This window comes from Malus sylvestris, chromosome 6 (genome assembly GCF_916048215.2).
Source record: "Malus sylvestris chromosome 6, drMalSylv7.2, whole genome shotgun sequence".
NCBI lineage: Eukaryota > Viridiplantae > Streptophyta > Magnoliopsida > Rosales > Rosaceae > Malus > Malus sylvestris.
This window is the reverse complement of record NC_062265.1, coordinates 30,240,056-30,260,217: the sequence shown is the minus strand read 5'-3', so window position 1 is coordinate 30,260,217 and position 20,162 is coordinate 30,240,056. Positions and strand designations below refer to the sequence as shown.

Below are 20,162 nucleotides of genomic sequence, written 5' to 3'. Positions count from 1 at the left end.
TTCCCTATCTCCCCCTTCTCTCTATATCTCTCTGTATCTCTCTCTGCCTGATCCTAATGAAGGCTAGGTCGTGGGGAAAGGAAGGCTGGGTCACATCAACCAATTTGCGAAAAATGGATGAACTCCGATTTCAGGACTTACCATCGGTGTTAGCAGTGAAGGCGTCGAGGCTTTCCCGTTGAGATTTTGGATGTCAAGCAGAAAGGTGCAAATCTAGCATTCTTTGTGCAACCCAAATTTTGACAAAGCTCAGAAATCCGACGAAAAGGCCCTGAATTTCGACAAAACCCAGAAATCCGACAAACCTCATGCCGCTCCTGTCCCAGAAATCTGAAGAAGCTCAGAGTCAGAGAGGACGGAAGAGAGACGTGGTGAGGTCGGCGACGAAGTCAACGGGTATAATGTATAATTTATTTAATTGCTAAAGGCCATTTTGGGTATTGGAAAATTTCATTAAAGGCCTCAGCGCCTCTTGCGAAATTGGTTTGCGTAGAAGCTGGGCAAGCAAAAAAAGCTAGTTTTTCAAAGCTGGGTTTTGCACCTTTGTGTTTTTGGCTTTTTTTCATCAAAAAATGTGAAGAAAAAAAAGCTGAAGTTGAATGTTTACCAAACATAAAATGTTAGCATTTTTTTATACCCACTTTTTTCAAAAACACCTCAGTACTAAATCAGGACTTATTCATGATATCATGGCTTCCGGATGCAACCCTTTCATAATTTGCTTTTGTAACACAATTCGTTAATGGGTCCCCCTGTTGAATTTGAATGTCAATAATGTGTGTTATAGTACAGTAATGTCATGTATTATGGAGCAAAGTGTTGCCAGCAACAGGTTTCCGGGGATAAGACCACGACAGATACTAACCTAAATTCTGTGCACTTGACTATACGACTGAGACTTTTTTGTACCGAGACTTCTTTGTACTGAGACATATTTTCACAAAAAAAATATGGTCAGATGGTCCCTCCCAATTATTATTCTTTTATTTGACAAATTAGTTCTCTCCATTCAAAAACTCGGCTTTGATTCTGAAATATTAAAATATATTTGTAGGGAAATTTTTTGTTATATAAGTATATATTTGAAGAATTCTTATTTAGAAGTGCTCTTAAAATGATTAATTTTTTTTTTAAATGTGTTTGGGTTTCAAAAGCACTTGAAGTGCTTCCCTAGAGAAGCACGCACTTCAAGTGCTTCCTAGAGAAGCACTTCAAGAACTCACTTGCGTTTTTACTAAGGATTTAGTTCAAAAAAAAAATTCACCAAAAGTGTTTTCAGTTATTTTAAAAGTGTTGAATCCCACATCGGCTAGAGGGAAAGGAGAAAAGCAATTTAAATAGAATTATCACACTCTAACTAACACCGAGGCATTTTGTGATAAAACCTCACACCTAACAGATTGTGTAGGTGGTAATTACCAAGTTGGAGATAATATCGATATTGTTGAAAGTGGGCCATTGGCTTGTCTATCTGATAATTCTATATGATATCAGAGCCAAGAAACGGACTCGTATTGTACTACCACGTGATGGGTGGGTCCCTTTGGACTCGCGCGATAATGGTGGATCCCTTGGCCTCGTGTGTAGCACTAGTACAAAAACAGTTTGTGCGACGCAGGTCCTTCGTCCCGCAAAGTCAAAAAACGTCAGACAAAAATTAGCCCAACAAATCCTTCGTCGCGCACCAACCGTCACGTCAAGGCAGTAGCAGTAGGATTTGCGCAAGCATGTTACTTTTGCGTCGTGCAAACCCTTTTTTTTTTTGGCAAAAATATTTTTTATTTAATTTTTAATAAATATTGTAATTAAATTCTAAACAATAATTAATAAACCAAGAAAAAGTATTTAATTATAAAATATATGAAAATGTACATACAAGATGTCCAAACAAAAAAAAAACTACAACAAGTAGTCTTCTAGGTTTGATACATCAGGCTACTGGGTATCAGCTGAGCGAAGTGGCTGGGAGGTCGAAGGTGGAGCAAGATCAGGTGCTGGCATCGGGATTTGGAGGCTGGACATCTGTAAGGCTCGTACAATCATACTCATCTACTCGCCCTGGGCCGTAAGCTGACCTTTTAGGGTTGTCACTTCCTCTTTCAGAGCGTTGACATGTCCTGTGGTCGATTTGGAAGAGAAGGCACCCGTCTCATGAACCCGCGCCTTCCCCATACACCAAACAACCTTGCCATGACGACGACCGAACTTCTGATCCTAGACCTCAATCAAGATCTGAAGACCTGCATCCTTGATCGGGGTCTCCGAGGAAAGTTGTGATGTTGCTTTTTATTGGAGAACGGCAATGTGCTTTTCCACCATAGCAGCCTGTAATAATAATAAAAAACATATAATGTTTAATAACAAAATATAAATAATATTTGAACGATTCATAAATATAAGAATAATAATAATTACATATACTTACATGGAGCTATTCTCATCGCTAGGTCGAACATAAACGTCCTTGAACATGTCGAGCTCTGGGAACTTAGAACCCTCCTAAAGAAAAAAAACATTAAGAAAGTTTGGAAATATGATTGGAAGAAATAGAGATACCTGACATTATCAATAGAATTGCTAGTTCAAATGCCAACAAGGGTGCAAAGACAATCTTCAAGCTCACAACTGCACACATTATAGTTCACCAAGAAGTAATCATAAGTGACTGTTTGATAATTCATTTATCGACCAACAAAAAAGTAAACGCGTTATAGATAAAGAACATGAATTCAGTGATCCTTGTCATTAAGTATGTTGCATGTATACCATATCTGCGCTGAAGGTATATACAAAGCGTTAGTTCAACTGCGACAAGCAACGGTGTCGCCATGACAGCATGAAAAGGTGCCCACTGCCCATAAGAAAGAAATATTTACTTTTTTGTTGCTCAACTTGAAACATAAATAAATAAATTGGATTGTCTATGGAAATATGATAACACGTAGTGGGGACAAATGCAGAAAAATGGAAATACAATCTGATACATTGCGATCATTAGGCAGGTTTGGAGCAGGTAACGAAAATCTGCCTCGTGCTACAACTACATGGAACAGCCAGAGAGGGGAAAATATGATCCTGCAATATTATGAAAACAGAAAACTATATATTCAATCAATCCCGAAAAAGTCAGCTGAAATTTGGAGGTTGAAAGAAAGTTATGCTTCCTCAAAGATATTCAGAACCCTCGAGACAATTACAAGTAACAAAACCTAAACCATCATGCAGTTTTCTTACATGAGACAGCCTCAAAAGGTTCTTTTACAATCTTCACTAATCAGCTGCTACTACAATGCAAACGCAGCCGCCAGTAAAACCATGGAAACAATGAATGGCTTGCACCTTGTTAAGTTCTTAATTAAATTGGTATGTTTTCAACTCTGTTTTTTATAGATTTGGCAGTGCATTGGTCAGTTTGAACTATCTTGCAAAATGGAATCGTTAAGCATCGAAATTTCCGATACCGAAACATTGTAGTCCACATAAGAACTTGAAACAGAAAGCATAACAAAAACTAACTAAAAACATCACATAAAATCCAAAGATCTCGAGCAAGAAACTTCCACGATCACTGAAAATGCATGCCCAATAGAATCAACTACGAGCCCAAGAAGGAAACTTTTTAAATTAATAAGCAGAACCCACAAGTTTTTTACTGGGAAATGTTGAAATGTCTCACATCGACCATATCAATGACAAAAGAAAATTTTAAATACTCTAATCTCATTTCAACTAATACTGAGATCTTTTGTGATAAAACTCCACACATGACGGATTGTGTAGGTAGTAATTATCAAGTTGGGGACAATATCGGTGTGCTTGGAAGTGGGCCGTATAACCCGTTTCTCTGATAATTCTACAGACCCGTACCATACTACCACGTGATGGGTGGGTCCCCTTAGCCATGGTGGGTCCCTTGGCCCCGCGTGTAGGGTGAGGCCCCTTAGCTCCACATGGTTGTCGATATGTGGATCTCCCACGTGTGACCTGCTAATTAGGTCTCACGTGAGGGAGCGTGTTGAAATGTATCACATCGACCGTATCAATGACAAAAGAAGAGTTCAAATACCCTAATCTCATTCCAACTAATACCGAGGCCTTTTGTGATAAAACCTCACACCTGACAAATTGTGCAGGTGGTAATTACTAAGTTGGAGACAATATCAATGTTGTTGGAAGTGAGCCGTATGATCCGTTTCTCTGATAATTCTACAGAAAATTGAGGGGGATTCTCAGCAATTCACTCTCTAAACAAAGAAATAAAAACTTCACAAATGGGTACCTTTAGTTTGCGAGAACAATGCAGTAAAAATCGAAAAAACTACAGTATCTAATACTCTCTCAGGTAATAAAAAATTCAAACGCATAAGAAAGATTCCGTTTTTCCCCTATTATTTTCTCTCAGTTTCTCGGCAACCAAACAACAGGCAACAAAAAAGCAGAGGGAATAGAAAATTACGAACCACCAAGATAGCGGACGGAACGGTGGAGCTTGAGAACGATCAGAGTCGTGAACGTGAAAAGCGACGCGTCGGCGACAAGTGGTTTTCTGTCTCTGAATCTTTGTCTGCAGAGGACGGAATTTACAGGGGAGTGTACCGAAACGGAGAGAGAGCAGAGTAGCGAAGAAGAAGGGTGTCGGAGGTCTCAAAATGATCAGATAAAAGATAGGAAAGGAGACTTCTTCGAGGTTATGCTTGAAGTGAGGGAGGCGCCCTTTTTTTCCAATCGGAAAAATTTTAAAGAAACCGCTCATCAACGATTCTATTGTGGCCTCGCGCAAGATGATATTAAAAGAAAAAATTTATTATAATAAATTGTTTGCGCAACCATCCCACTGTGGCGTCGCCGTCGCACAAGATATATTTAAAAAAAAAAAAAAACAAACAAAAAAAAACTTATTATAAAATTTATTATATATACAAAATGCACTCCACGATCTTATGTTTTACTTAATGAAAATATAAAATAAACTCTAATTGCTAGTGAATTTATTGTTTTGATGGGATATGCATTCTACGAAATTAATTTCAACGATCCAACCGTCAAACTTGTTTGTATATGCTTCGAGATCGCATACGCAAAAAATCGCAAAAACCAAGCATTCAGAGATCAAGTAATGAGACAAAACTTTTTTACGGTTATAAATGAAAAATCACGATTTAACAGTTATTTTAACTCCGATTTTGATGATTTTTTTACAGCTACACTCATTGATCCTATATGAACACAGTGAATGAATTCGATCATCAATTTAAAATATTTACAATAGTTGATATCTTATGTTATACTTAATGAAAGTATAAATAAACTCTTAAGTGTTAGTGAATCTATTGTTTTAATGAGATCGCATACATAAAAATTCGCAAAAAAAATAAATTCAGAGATCAAGTAACGGGACAAAACTTTTCAACGGTTATAAACAAAAACTCACGATTTAACGGTTATTTTAACTCCAATTTTAATGATTTTTTACAGCTACACTCCTTGATCCTATATGAATACAATGAACTAATTTGATCGTTAATTTAAAATATTTACACAAGTTGATACCATAAAATCTTATGTTATACATGATGAAAGTATAAATAAACTCTAAGTGGTAGTGAATCTATTGTTTTGATAGGATACGCATTCTATGAAACTAATTTCAACGATTCAACCGTCAAACTTGTTTGTATATGCTTCGAGATCGCATACGCAAAAATTCGTAAAAAACAAACATTCAAAGATCATGTAACGAGACAAAACTTTTCAACAGTTTTGAATGAAAAATCACGATTTAACGATTATTTTAACTCTGATTTTGATGATTTTTTACAGCTACACTCTTTGATCTTATATGAATACAATGCACTAATTCAATCATCAATTGAAAACATTTACACAAGTGGATACCACAAAATCTTATGTTATACTTTATGAAAGTATTAATAAACTCTAAATGTTAGTGAATCTATCGTTTTGATGGGAAACACATTGTACGAAACTAGTTTCAATGGTCCAACCGTCAAACTTGTTTGTATATGCTTCGAGATCGCATACGCCAAAAATCACAGAAAACAAACATTCAAATATCAAGTAACGGGACAAACCTTTTCCACGGCTATAAACGAAAAATCACGATTTAACAGTTATTTTAACTCCGATTTTGATGATTTTTTACAGCTACACTCCTTGATCCTATATGAATACAATGAACTAATTCGATTGTCAATTGAAAATATTTACACAAGTGGATACCACAAATCTTATGTTAAGTCATTGACTTTGTGCGACGACAGTCTTCATGGCGCAAGTTATATTAAAAAAAAATCATTATAAAATTTACTGAAATTTTCACTTTACTCCCTTCAAATTCAATGTTTTTTTTTACATAAAACCCACAATAATATATTTTTCTAACAAAAACCCAATCGGAACTACATTAATAAATTTAAAGCTACTTAATAAATATATATATACCATTCAATTTCTTAAGTGTTATACATACAAAATAAATAAATTTAAATCTACTTAATAAATATATATACCATTCAATTTAAATCTACTTATTTGTATCGATATCGATATTATCCCGATATTTCCATCGATATTTCCGTGTTTTCAGACTACCGATATTTCCGATATCATCGATATTTAATACCTTGGTCATATCCACCCAAGGTCAATATGAAAATCAGTTAACTGAAATTATTAGTGTTGATTGTGCAAAAAGAAAGCATCAAACCCCAACTGGAAGCAAAAATTATAGCTATGTGGATGTGTATTTCCTTAGATGGAATCAAGAAAAATTATATTTTATTACAGTATGGAGTTTATTTCTATACATAACTGGTCCCAACTTAGGACCATAATTTGTTATGACTTGAGGTTGTTTCTTACAGATTATTACTTTAGAGAGGTTTTAATATATATTTGTTGCTGCCATATTCCGAAAGTCGATGTTTTGGACTTTTCAAATTGTTCAAAATTAACGCAGTTTTAGTTTTGTGTTACAATTTTAGGCCCATAATATATGGATTCGAAGAAAACGACGAAATCTACAAGGCTCCTTGCTTAAAAGAAAGGATTTACCAAATAACTTTCAAGGTTAATAAAAAAGTGAAAACAAAATGATTATAGGCTGTAAATTTATATACTATAAGAAGGGAACTTAAATGGAGAGCAAAATACACATTTCTCTAACCAATTTTATTAAGCCCATACTCTGCAAACCTTGTTTTTGATTATCAATTCATGCAAAAAGTCTTAATTTTGTTATGATCTAGAAGTTAATTTTGTTATGATCTAGAGGTGGTTTTCTTATGATCTAGAAGTGGTCTTGTTATGATCTAGAAGTTGGTTTTGTTATGATCCCACTCAATTTCAATTTGGACGACATATTATGGTGTTATATGATTAGTTTAACATTCACATGTATCAGTTTCAACTCCACTAGAAATAAAATATTTAAGATTGACTTCCTCACCAAGCTTGGTTTAAAAATAGGGATATTTTGGATGTAATCCTTAATCCTTAACATTCTTTGATTAAAACCTTAATAGTATTCAAAGGTTGATCAAGGTCCTTTGACTTTGTACACCTCATTATATTACTATTAATATTTATATTTTTATATTTTTGACATTAATTGTTTGATATTTTATGAGATTTATAATCCTATAAATTTAAAATCCCTCATTATAATACTATTAGAAAATGTTACAATAAAAAAATTCAAACATTTTGATTGAATAAATGGGTAAAAACTATGTAAAAATAAGAAATAAGAAATGGCAAAAGAATGTATCCATAGTGTTAAAAAAAATTGGTACATTTTACAAAAAAATTGGTACATTTCACATATAACAAAGTGGTACATTAATAAAGAAGAATGGGTACATTATAAATAAATTAGGGTACAAATAAAAGATTAAAAAATTATGAGTACAAATGAATTTAAAAAAAATATAGGCACTAAAAGAATTAATACATGGGTACAAAATAAAACTAAAAAGAAAATACTACAAATTTAAAAAACATGTTGCAAATTAAAAGTGGGTACAAACAAAAAATATAAATATATGATACAAAGTTTAGGCATAAAACATAAATATACCATATGTAATTTTTCTATCATTGATTAAATATACAATGTCACGTGACGGTATACACATGGGTACAAACACAAATAACACTTTAAAAAATATGGGCACAAAAAGAAACTAATATATGGGTACAAATTAAAAATGAAAAGAAAATTGGTACAAATTAAAAAATATTTGCAAATTAAAAATAGGTACAAACTAAAAATAAAAATATATGATAAAACATTTAGCCATAAATATAAATATACTAATTGTAACATTTTTAACACTAAAGGAATATATTTTAAAAATAAAAATATTTTATTATTCAAATAATTAATGATGTTATTAATACCCAAGGACCTTAATCAAAAAATGAAAATGAATAGGATTTTAATCAATCAAATAACAAAAAAAATGATGTGAATTTCTTCTTCAAAATATATATTCTGACTTACCTTTCAAATGACGAAGTGTAAGGATGAAATTAGTGTCTTAAATAACGTTGAGTTATCCAGATTAGGAAACATTGTTGGCTGTGCATGTTTTTTCAATACTCGATTTATCCAGATTAGGAAACAGTGTTGGGTGTCCATGTTTTTTCAATACTAATTACGGCCCTACGTGATTCACATTGATACGTACAACATGCATGCAGGAACAACATAAAACTATTAGAGGTAGCTTTCCAAATTATGTGAACAAGGGAGCAACATCGAATATCTTTATATATAAAGCCAAAACTTTTGGGGTCATAAGCTTCACCAAAAATATTTAAACAAAAATACCTCCAAAACAAAAAATAAAATAAAAAACAACCCAAAATAATGCAAGGGTATTTTTGTCATTTTAACAATGTTTTTTAATAATTAATTCTTTTGTACAGTTTTTTATTTTTATTTTTAATTAGTACCTCATAGTAGGCTAGCAACAATGTGATTCAATCAGTTTTTCATTAAATATTATTTTCTCTATTTTTAAACATGTTCAAAACATTTTAAGCAGCGTGTAATGCCAATTATAAAAATTAAAAAAAATCTTTCGCTCACGCATAATAATGTGCTCAAATTAATTGTCAAATGTCAAATGATTGTTTTTTTTTTTTTGAACAAATGATATTATCTACACTAAGGGGGAGGGGGGTGGGTTTAGCCTCACAATGGGCTAGCAATAATGTGATTCAATCAGTTGTTTATTAAATATTATTTTCTCTATTCCTAATGTAAATTCAATATAATGTAGATGAAAATTAAAAGACCGATTTTGTTATCTGAATTCAACTGTTTTGATTGGTTTGTGAGGGGTTTTTTTAAGCATGATCTAAGATTATTCATTTACTTCAAATATTTGATTTTCCTTTTGTCAATTCACGCATATCATTAAATACATTTAAAGCATGTAAGTCACACGTAACACGCCTGTGGAGCCAAAAATAATTACAAGGCGACACGTGGATTGTTGGACAAAAAGGACCCAAAATACCCCTGAGGTACACCGGGATCTCTACGCGCAAGCAATCGACAATCTTTCTTCAACAAAGTCAAAGATGCTCCAAACGAGGTAAACAATTCAAAGTCTATCTCATCAAATTCCCTTTTGCAAGGTAACCTCCAAATTATTATGTTAATTGGTTAATTAATGGATTAATTACCCAATTAATCCATTAAATATCAATTAAGTCACTCATTATATCAAATAAACCACCCAAAACCACATCAATGGCCGGCCATCCCCATCTAAAAGGAATCCATCCTATTTCCTACCTTTCCTTACCCTTTTCTCCCCTTCTTAGCTAATAATTTAGTTATTCTTTATAACCTTTTCATAACCTAATTATCAATTTATTCTAAATAAATATGTAACCACCAATTTATTCTTTAAGGTTTAATTAGCCAATAAATTAGCTAATTAAACCAAAATCTCAACCACAAAAACTCCTTCAAGGGCCGGCCATTCCTTGGAAAAAGTGGCCAAGCCTAGCCCTATAAATAGGCTCATATTTTCACCAAAAACTCATTCCAACACTTTGGTAAAAATCCCAAAATTCTCTAAACACTTTTTCTCTCTAAATTCTAACTTTGGCATCGGAGGTTCTTCGGCCAAAGCCCCCTATTCATCGTGGGCGCGTGAGGCTCTTGGCCTTAACCTAATGTGTTAATTGTTTTGTAGGTGCAATTTTGTCCAAGATCAAGGAAGAAGAAATTTGCATCCACAATGCCGTAATTCAAAAAATATCTTTTGCATATGCGTTAGCGCATGCATGAATGCTAGTTTTCTATATATTGGTGATCGATTTGGGCTCCAAATGCGGCACGGCTCTGCTTTGTTACTTGCACTTTACACCAACCAAATAACAAAGAAAAGTATCACACGGCTATTCTTTATTGGTCCCCATCAAAGAAGCAGCAAACAAAGGATAATAGTTAAATACTCACTATTGTAGTTCCTTTTCCTATTTCGTCCACATCATCATTTTACGGTAAACTTAACAGATTTTTTAACGGTTTTATGAAATTGACATAAAATTATACTAAATCTATAAGAATGAAATGTTTTGAAGATGTTGTATGAGGTTACAATTACACTCAAACCTGATGGAATCCTCAAATATGTGTTAAAATATCATTAGACAAAATCAAAATGTACGTGCTTGCTAATAAGTGCCCATGTATTTTCCAACAATAAATACACTAGCTAATATTAGTAGACCAACTGCCAGTTAGACCTCATATTCAATGTTATATCTTCTATTAACTTTGAATAATGCTAGGTAGACCAAATTTTTTTACTAAAATACACACATTAATCAACACTTCAATAATAATACAGTCATCAACAATCGTATCATATAATTTACATAATTTAATATTAAAAGTTAATCTCCTTAGCATTACCCATTAACATTTTATCAACAACAAACACTAATTAAGGTCTTACCATACATGATTTGGCTGGATGTGTTACTTGAGCCAAGCTAGACTTTATATATAAACCATTAATTTAACGTTAATAAAGGCTTTTAATCATGAGCCTTAAGGGGTGGTTTGGGAGTGAGGTGCTTTAAAAAAAAAAGCACCCATGAAAAAAAGTTGTGAGGGTTTTAGGTGTTTAGTAAACTAAAAAAAATGGCTTATTTTGGAAGCTGATGTGAGAATAAGCTGAAATCAAAGGAAAAAGCTGAAGCAATTGTAGCTTTGGAAAACTGGCTTTTTTTTTAAAGCATACGGAGTTACAGTACTCCTTTAATGAAAATACCCACTATCAGACTGTTTTTTTCTTTCAAAAGCACTTTTACAAAAAAGTTTACCAAACACTCTGCTGATTTATTTCACAACTGCTTATTCTCACAGCACAGCCGTTTATTCTCACAGCAGCTTTTTTTTCAAAGCACAATAATACCAAACCAGCCCTTATTCATGATATCATGGCTTCCAGATGCAGCCCTTGCAGCAATCTTCTCTGTCACGATAATTTGCTTTTGTAACACAATTCGTTAATGGGTCCCCCTGTTGAATTTGAATGTCAATAATGTGTGTTATAGTACGGTAATGTCATGTATTATGGAGCAAAGTGTTGCCAGCAGCAGGTTTACGGGAATAAGACCACGACAGATACTAACCTAAATTCCGTGCACTTGACTATTTAGTATTTGTCCATTCTGGGTTTCACTATATGACTGAGACTTTTTTTGTACTGAGACATATTTTCACAAAAACAAATGGTGAGATGGTCCCTCCCAATTATTATTCTTTTATTTGACAAATTAGTCCTCTCCATTCAAAAACTCGGCTTTGATTCTGAAATATTAAAATATATTTGTACGGAAATTTTTTGTTATATAAGTATATATTTGAAGAATTCTTGTTTATAAGGGCTCTTAAAATGATTAAATTTTTTTTAAATGTGTTTGGGTTTCAAAAGCACCTAAAGCGCTTTTCTAGAGAAGCACACACTTCAAGTGCTTTTCCAAGACTCACTTGCGTTTTTACTAAGGATTTAGTTCTAAAAAAAAATTCACTAAAAGTGTTTTCAGTTATTTTTGCGTTTTTACTAAGTAATAGTTTTAAATATCTTAACTTCACTCTAACTAACACCGAAGCCTTTTATAATAAAACCTCACACCTGACGGATTGTGCAGATGGTAATTACCAAGTTGGGGACAATATCGGTGTTGTTGGAAGTGGGCATTTGGCTCGTTTATCTGATAATTCTACATGGTATCAAAGTCAGGGATCGGGCCAGTACTGCCACTTGATGGGTGGGTCCCTTGACCTTGCGTATGGGTTGAGTCCTTTTGGTTCCACGTGGTTGTCGATATGTGGATCTCCACGTGTGACCCATAAAAATGGGGTTTCACGTGCGGCGGTGTATTGAATCCCACATCGGCTAGAGGGAAAGGAGAAAAGCAATTTAAATAAAATTATCCCACTCTAACTAACACCGAGGTCTTTTGTGGTAAAACTCCACACATGACAGATTGTGTGAGTGGTAATTACCAAGTTTGAGACAATATCGGTATTGTTGGAAGTGGGCCCTCGGCCTGTCTCTCTGATAATTCTACAAAAAGTACTTTCAAACGAACCCTAAATTGCCATCTAGCTATAGTAACATACAATTTAACTAATTGTAGAGATTTTTTTTGTTATATATGTGTATTCATTCATTATTATTCATGATATTTAAATTCGGAATATTTCTTCTAACAAATTAATAAAGTTGAAAGGAAGATTGGTTGCTCTCACTGTTAGCTGCTACCGGTATGAATTTACGTAGAAATTTACAAATCGCACATTGATGGCAACGTTATTGAAATCTTGGTAGGACAACACACAAGGCAAAAACCTTTCGAACTAAGCCACAAAGTATATATAAATTGTTTTATGGGGTACGATTTTAGAGCACCCCCAGGAAGATATTCCACAATGACACAACAGATATTAGTTGGCATGCCAATTTGACCATTTTCTGTCTGTATTTGTAGATCTGATGAACCCATTGTCGCCCCAATAAACTAGACATCAACATACCAGAAGTTTAGCGAGATTCAATCTATAATAAAAACTACCAAGAAGCAATTGCAATGTGTATCATATTTCTGGAAATCAAAAGATAATCACAAATATTTTATGCGCACAGTTAATGTACTGAAGTAGCATTAAAGTTTTTTTTTTTTTTTTTTGGACAAAGGGAACTTTTCATTAGGGGCATAGCCCAGAAACCGAACAACAATACAAGGGAATAAAAACACAACAAGAAATAGCAGTAGATAAGATCAACAAAACGAGAGAAAGCCAAAAGAGGTCTCACCCAGATCTGAGACAGGGGAGAAGGGCAGAAGACGGCACTAAAGCGAGGCTGAGGTCCAATCCGCAATCCTCCCCAATCTCAGCTTCCAAAGGTTTTAGGGGGGGGGGCAAGGGAGACCATCTTTGGATAAAATGTGAACTAGAGAGGATGGGGGTTTATGACCCAAACATCAGAGCGCATCCCTCTTTTACAAAACGAAGCAACCTAGTCGGCTGCACCATTCGCTTGATGAGGAATCCATCGCCAGCTAACCGAATGAAAGCGATGAAAAAGATTCCGAATTTGGATTAACAGGGGGAAAATGGTCCAATTTCCATTCTTGAAGTCACCCTTAATGTTGCTGATAAGCTCCAGCGAATCGGATTTAAAGATCACATCCAGGAAATTGTTGTGGATCGCTGAGCGGACTGCTAAAAGAGCTGCCTTAGCCTCAATATGGAGAAACAAGGAAGATAAGCAAGGACTTGATGCGCCGGCAACAATAGATCCTTTGCAGCGATATATTCTGTCGAAGAGACTAAGAGATTGAAGGTGTAATTACACCTTGCTTTCCATATTTCCCAACATATGAAAGAAGCCGTGGTATATACCCAAGATTGATTATCAAAGATATGGCATGCAATTATCCTTAGAGCTAAAAGCCAATCATCAAAAGTTGTAATGCTTGATCTGTCAATTCGATAATTTAGTGAGCTTGCAAACCAAACGCCGATAGTCCAAGGGTAAAGGAAAAGGACATGCTCCGTTGATTCCGAGAACTCTTTGCATAAGGGGCACATAAGGTTGGGAGCAACTTTCCTGTTGTATAGAGCTAACATCGTAGGTAAGCAATTAGTAGCCACACGCCATAAGAAAAGTTTAATCATGGGTAGAGTTTTGATCTTCCACATCAACTTCCAATAATCATCCCCAGTTTGGTGAGAGCTCTGAGATTTGCCCCTACACAAATCAAGTTCCAACGCTCGAGGAGTATGACAAAAGTTATAACCGGACTTCACCGAATAATCGCCATTTTTTGTTGGAGGCCAAATTAGACGATCAGGTGAGTTCTCATCCACAATACAGGTTAACCCAATACTTCTGATAGCATTAGGTGTCAAGAGCTAGTTGATTTGGCTAGTATCCCACGAACGAGAGATGGGGTCAATAATATCCTTCACCAGGCAAGGGGCAGCATCCGAGACCGGAGTAGAGGGGCGCAGTATACCATCCTCCACATATATGACCCATTTGTCTTTCCAAATGTTGATGGAGGAACCATTCACAATCTGCCGATGAGCTCCTCGAACGATGACAGCTTGACCCTCAAGGAGGATACTCTAAGCCCAGGATGCACAAGATCCTTTTGTTGCATTCATAGCTTCCCCATTTGGAAAATATCTCCCATTTAACACATTTGCCCAAAAAGAGTCCGGCTCCTGAATAAAATGCCAAATTTTTTTTGCGAGCAAAGCTTTATTAAAGTCCGAGAAGCTCCTAAAACCCAAGCCCCCGACCACTTTAGGGAGGCAAATAGTGTCCCAACGCCTTCAATGCATCCGACGCCCGTCCTCTTTTTTGCCCCACCAAAAGTTCGCAATGAGAGCATCTAATTGCCTGCAAAAGGTTAGCGGAAATAAAAAACAATTCATTGGTTACGTTGGAACAGCATAAGCCATTGCCTTAATGAGCACTTCGCGGCCTGCCAAAGATAGAGAATTGATCTTCCAAGATTGAACTTTATGTTGAATCCGGTTTTTGACAAATGCCAAAGCTTCTTTTTTTTTTTTGAACGGACCCAAATTGTAGGCAAACCAAGATACTTCCCCGGTTCTGAGGAGTCAATCATATTTAAGACCGCTCCAATCTCACCTTTGGTGGGTTGAGGAGTGTTTGCAGAAAGAACAAGGTGGATTTATCGTAGTTGATCTTTTGTCCAGAGGCTTCACAATAGGTATTGAGGATATGGATAAAGGCTTGGAAATTTTGTGGGGTGGCTTTTAAGAAAAATAGGGAATCATCTGCAAATAATAGATGAGAAATAGTGGGTCCTCCTTGGGAAATAGATATACTTTGGATAGCATTCTCAGTGCAAGCTTTTGTTAGCCGAGTAGATAGGGCTTCGATAACAACAAGAATAAATAAGGGGATCCGACTCCTCATGTCGACCTTTAACCCCACCTCACAATTTCTCTTTGTTTTCTTGTTCTTCAGGTAGTGAAGGGTTTCATGGGCTATGAGAATATTGTCTTGAATTTGCCGATTCAACACAAAAACACCTTGATGGTGGGATATAAGAGAGGAGAGAATATGTTTAATTCGGTTGGCAAGGATTTTGGAGATGATCTTGTACAAATAGTTACACAAGCTAATGGGACGGAACTGGGAAACGGTTTCAGGATTTGGGATTTTTGGAATAAGCACAATTTTTGTGTGGTTCATCTCGGGAGATAGGAGACCATGTTGAAAAAATTCCGAGGCTGCTCTATTGATTACTTCATTGAGGAAGTCGTGATAAAATATTCCTTGAAAGCCGTCTGGGCCAAGTGCTTTTAGGCCCCCCATTTGCATAGCAGCATCCTTGATCTCAATCATGGAGACTGTTTGAGTAAAAGATAAGTTTATTTCTCTCGTAACCAAGGAAGAAAATATCGGTAATATCGGAAATATCGGTAGTCTGAAAACACGGAAATATCGATGGAAATATCGGGATAATATCGATATCGATAAAAATTACATGGAAACCACGGAAATTGTAAGAAAAACTTGGAAATTTTTAATGAAACTTTGTAGGATGTTTATTTAGTCAATTATCTATTAGTTTATCATAAAAAATTGGAAGGAAATGCATTGCATGATGGATTTAACTGATTTAAGTTGATTATATAGCGAGCTGGCAAACATTGTGAGTGTAGAAAATATGTAGTAATTAATGAAAGAAGTTTAAACACACCATAATCATTTATATATAATTAATTAGTACAATATTTGGAGGTTTTATTTAGGATATTAAAAAAAAAAAGGGAAGTGAATAAAATGATGAAGAATAATGTGCCGAATTTGACACTTTAAATTTCTTACATATAAGAATAAGACTAAACTTTAATTTGGATGCCGATTATGTTTTTTCAAGTTTATATAAAGTAAAAGAATTGAATTTTGGAAGCCAGGAGTGTGTCAATTGAATTTTGGCCGGCGTGCAAGGTATCAATCTCTTCGTCTCGTCGAGTAGTACAACTTTCCTTTTTGTTTCACTCAATTTCGTTGAGTATTGAAAAAGTTATACTCATTTGAATCTTACCCAGTTTCCGGCGACCTCAGTGGATTTCGAGGAAATTTACGGCCAAACCACAATGAGTCAAACGTCGTGTGAGGTACCATTCTCTTCGTCTCTTCGAGGGCTACAACTTTCCTTTTTGTTTCACTCAATTTCGTTGCGTATTGAAAAAGTTATACTCATTTAAATCTTACCCAATTTCCGGCGACCTCAGTGGCTTTCGAGGAAATTTCCGGCCAAACCACGGCGATTTGGCAGGCGTGCAAGGTATCAATCTCTTCGTCTCGTCGAGTAGTACAACTTTCCTTTTTGTTTCACTCAATTTCGTTGAGTATTAAAAACGTTATACTCATTTGAATCTTACCCAGTTTCCGGCGATCTCAGTGACTTTCGAGGAATTTTTCGGCCAAACCACGACGATTCAGACATCGTGTGAGGTACCATTCTCTTCGTCTCTTCGAGGGCTACAACTTTCGTTTTTATCTTGCTTGATTTCGTTGAGTTTTGACAAAGTTATGGCCGTTTAAAGTGGGTGTAAATTTTCGGCCGAAATTCTGATTTTCTCCTATTGGGAGAGTCCCACATCGCCCATGCTTACTCACTGCCCTCGCAATTTGTCCTATAAAACCCACATTCCCCTGCTCAGTAAGCCCTATCTTGTTCGCCCTTTGGGCTATGATCAAGTGAAGTATGTGTTGAGTTTTCTCAACATATTTAAGTATTTTTTAGTATTATATGGCGATATTATTGATAATTTCGAAAATATTGCGATATTATCGATAATTTCGAAAATATTGCGATATTATCGATAATTTCGAAAATATCGCGATATTATCAATAATATCCCGATATTTTGACGAAAATCATTTGGAGTTAAAAAAATATCGGATCTTCAAAAAAACGATAATATCGGCGATATTTCGCCAATATTATCGATTTTTTCTTCCATGCTCGTAACAACCTGTTGAATACCACATAATGCCTCCCACGTATCCTTCGAGCCATCTGAAGTGAAAAGAGACTGAAAATATCTTTCAAATATTTTTCAATTCAAATATCTTCATCACCCTTGATTTTCCTAACTCTATTAGATTGCCTTCTTTGAATTGTGGTGCGGTGAAAGAACGAAGTATTTGCGTCCCCATTTTTAAGCCACTTAATTCTTGATCTTTGATGCCCATAACTCTCTTCTTTTTTTCCAAAGCTCTCCCAGCTGATTTTCAATCCCTTTTCTTGTTGAAATTCGACAGGCCTGATCCTAAATTTCATTGATCTTTTCAAGAGCTGTCAGATTCTTGTTTATTTCTTTACGGTTGTTTTTAAACTTGAAGTTGCTTGCTTCACTTTGATAGTGCTCTTCTACAACTATTATGTTTAAATAACCACCGCCAAGAGAAAGAACCATGACAATTTTCATTCCAAGAGTTTGAAATTACAGAGGCACAATCGGGGTCTGTAATCTAGTAGGCTTCAAATTTAAAAGGTTTTGAGGATGATACAAAATGAAGGCATGTATTAATGATAAGAGGCCTATGACTAGAACCCATAAAAGGGTCGTGGGATACATTTGTATTCGGCCATAGCTCCATCCAAGAATTATTAGCCACTGCCCTATCAAGTCTTTCTTCAATGAAACCCCAATCCTCCCAATCTCGCTTCCAAGTAAACTAGGGTCCTGAATAGCCCAGATCAATCAGTTCTTTCCGCTGGATTAAGTCTTTGAGGAAGCGTCGTCGACCAACATCCCACTCTTTGCCTTCCCGTTTTTCATATGGCCATATTAATTCATTTAAGTCCCCCACACACATCCAAGGGAGACCATCAGCTGAGAAGGGTCTAGACCTAGTTTGGGAGTGAGGTGCTTAAAAAAAAAGCAGCCATGAAAAAAAGCTGTGAGGGTTTTAGGTGTTTGGTAAACTGAAAAAAAAGAGCTTATTTTGGAAGCTGCTGTGAGAATAAGCTGAAATCAAAGGAAAAAGCTGAAGCTGCTATTTGTAGCTTTGGAAAACTGGCTTTTTTTCAAAGCACATGGAGCTACAGTGCTTCTTTAATGAAAAGACCCAATATTAGACTACTTTTTTTTCCAAAAGCACTTTTACAAAAAAGTTTACCAAACACTCTGCTGATTTATTTCACAGCCGCTTATTCTCACAGCATAGCCGCTTATTCTCACAGCAGCTTTTTTTCAAAGCACAGCAATACCAAACCAGCCCCTAGTCTGGCTATCCCAAAAAGCCCCTTTATTTTCAGCTCAAAGAGGGACCATACATCTAACTAATGTGAACTGCCGATCCTGTAGAAAAGTCTTGAACACAAGTGTCAATGGCATTTATTGAAGAGGAGCATTAAAGTTGAGAGATTATATTCACACACCCTTAATTACTTCTCCCACACCTTTTACTTTTTTAATATTTTCTACAGACCACTAACATTTGATAGAAAAATATTAAAAGGGTGTGGGAGAAGTAATTTGGGATGTGAATATAATCTCCCTTAAAGTCTTGAACTTCTTATAGCCTGTTAAATAGCATAGAAAATTGTCGTATGTAAGAAGTCTGGACAAAAGAAAATGTAGCATGTATGGCTAAATAGCCAAAATGGTCCCTGAGATTTGCATAACTCATCACTTTGGTCTCTAACATTTCAAATCGATAAAAATGGTCCTTGAGATTGTCCACCATCCATCATTTTGGTCATTCCGTTAAAAACTTCGTTAAGTGTCCCGGAGCTCTTGGCCAGAAGTTTAGGCAATTTTCAAAGTTTCGTAACTCAATCGTTTCTTAAGCAAATTCGACCCATAATATATCAAAATGAAGATAGGAAAGTGTATAATAAGATTATACCTATTTGGAAGCCCAATGGTTGCCGGAGATGGCCGGAAAATAGCCTCAAAGTTGACTGGTTCGAGGGAAAACTGGAAAACTTGCCGGAAACTAGGTAAATTTTAAACGTTCATAACTTCTTCAATACTCAACGAAATCAAGTGATTCAAAAATGAAAATCATACTTCTCGACGAGACGAAGAGAATGGTACCTTTTTAGACGGCTGAATCGCCGTGATTTGGCCGGAAAACAGCTCAAAAGTAGCTAACTCGAGACCAAGATAGCCACTTTCGAGCCGTTTTCCGGCCACAACACAGAGAGTTAGCCATCAAATAATGTACCATTCTCTTCTTCTCGTCGAGAAGTATGATTTTTATTTTTGAATCACTTGATTTCGTTGAGTATTGAAGAAGTTATGAATGTTTAAAGTTTACCCAGTTTCCGGCGAGCTTTCAAGTTTTCCCTCGGACCAGTCAACTTTGAGGCTATTTTCCGGCCATCTCCGGCAACCATTGGGCTTCCAAATAGTTATAATCTCATTATACACTTTCCTATTTTCATTTTGATATATTATGGGTCGAATTTGGTTAAGAAACGATTGAGTTACGAAGCTTTGAAAATTGCCCAAACTTTCGGCCAAGAGCCCCGGGACACTTAACGGAGTGTTAACGAAAGGAACAAAATGATGGATGGTGGACAATCTCAGGGAC

At 35.5% G+C, this 20,162-nt stretch overlaps 2 protein-coding genes and 1 long non-coding RNA gene across 4 annotated transcripts in view; all 3 read right to left on the bottom strand.

Annotated features, from left to right (window-relative positions):
* LOC126626206 (transcription factor bHLH162-like) overlaps window positions 1-20,162 on the bottom strand; it is a 55,516-nt gene that overhangs the window by 17,532 nt on the left and 17,822 nt on the right. The window lies entirely within an intron of this gene.
* Window positions 1-20,162, bottom strand: part of LOC126626200 (serine/threonine-protein kinase STY13-like) — a 74,402-nt gene that overhangs the window by 52,341 nt on the left and 1,899 nt on the right. The window lies entirely within an intron of this gene.
* Window positions 1,821-12,234, bottom strand: LOC126626208 (uncharacterized). 2 transcript variants are annotated; one of them, XR_007624638.1, is made up of 6 exons: window positions 12,189-12,234; window positions 3,868-4,117; window positions 2,985-3,075; window positions 2,767-2,851; window positions 2,426-2,625; window positions 1,821-2,325 (listed from the first exon to the last, which is right to left on the bottom strand). It is a non-coding gene; the product is annotated as an uncharacterized LOC126626208 (long non-coding RNA). The 2 variants fall into 2 exon arrangements; XR_007624637.1 differs by lacking the exon at window positions 12,189-12,234 and having other exon boundaries at window positions 3,868-4,266.